This window comes from Magnolia sinica, chromosome 7 (assembly GCF_029962835.1).
Source record: "Magnolia sinica isolate HGM2019 chromosome 7, MsV1, whole genome shotgun sequence".
Lineage (NCBI taxonomy): Eukaryota > Viridiplantae > Streptophyta > Magnoliopsida > Magnoliales > Magnoliaceae > Magnolia > Magnolia sinica.
In genome coordinates, this window is record NC_080579.1 from 14,406,790 (window position 1) to 14,408,044 (window position 1,255).

A 1,255-nucleotide genomic window follows, 5' to 3' on the forward strand; every position below is an offset into this window, starting at 1 on the left:
TGCAACGAATTTTGCATTAAGGTCGTCTTCCTCTCTTAGGACATACATTCCCGCTTTCTCTCTAGGAATGAGTTTAGTTTGGTCTGATTTAGTAGAGACATCCCATGTCTGAGTATTCTCTGCTAACATATCTAGAAAATCCCAAGCCTCATTGTGATCTTTGTCAAGAAAAGTTCTACCACACATCATCTCTATGAACTGACGGGTATCCATGGTGAGCCCCTTTCGGAAAGCATCAATCACGTGCCATGGTTCATAACCATGATGTGGACAAGTAATTAGAATATCTTTAAAGTGCTCCCAAGCTTGAAAAAATAGTTCATTCCCCTTTTGGGAGAATGACATGATTTTTTGTTTTAGTGCATTTGTTTTGTGCTCGGGAAAGAACTTTTTCAAAAACTCTCTACTTAAGGCTTGCCATGAAGTGATGGTATTAGGCCTTAGAGAGTTGAGCCATGCTTTGGCCCGATCCTTTAGAGAAAATGAGAATAACCTAAGCTTAAGTACATCCCTATTGCCATTGTTTACTTGTAACGTTGCAATTACTTTCTCAAAGTCCTTGAGGTGCAAGTAGGGGCTTTCAGAATCTAAGCCATGAAATTTAGGAATTAATTGAATCAAACCTGGTTTAAAATCAATGTTCCCTGTGTGAGCAGGGAACACTATGAAGATGGTAAAGTTGATCTCTTAGGGTGTAAATGTTCACGTAAAGTCCGTGGTTGGTTTAACACATTCCTATGAACTTCATTTTCATCCTCAAGAGGAGGATTATTTTGATTTATAGTTGGATCTGGAAGATTTGGATTTGGATTATCAATTGGGTCTGCCATGGAATCCAAGTGATGTTGAGTGCCTCTTCTAAGTGAATGATCAAGGCCTGGAACTAGTCCCCTTTCAGAGGAGAGTCGATTGTTTTGATCCCTACTCCAACAGGACATAAATCATCCACACCACATAACAAATACCACTAATTCAAATAGCAAGTATGATACTTAAAATAAAAATAAAAACTTAAATCAATAACCCAGGTGGCAGGGCCAGCCATGAGGGTTCAGTCCACAAAGTAAAATAAATCAACAACCCAGGTGGCAGGGCCAACCATGAGGGTTCAGTCCACAAAGTAAAATAAATCAACAACCCAGGTGGCAGAGCCGACCATGAGGGTTCAGTCCACAAAGCAAAATAAATCAACAACCCAGGTGGCAGAGCCGACCATGAGGGTTCAGTCCATAAAAAATAAAAATAAAAATAAAAA

At 39.5% G+C, this 1,255-nt stretch overlaps 1 non-coding gene across 1 annotated transcript; it reads left to right on the forward strand.

Annotated features, from left to right (window-relative positions):
* The first annotated feature begins 256 nt into the window (after positions 1 to 256).
* LOC131252422 (small nucleolar RNA R71) lies at positions 257 to 363 on the forward strand. The gene has a single exon (XR_009174443.1). It is a non-coding gene; the product is annotated as a small nucleolar RNA R71 (small nucleolar RNA).
* The last annotated feature ends 892 nt before the right edge of the window (positions 364 to 1,255 follow it).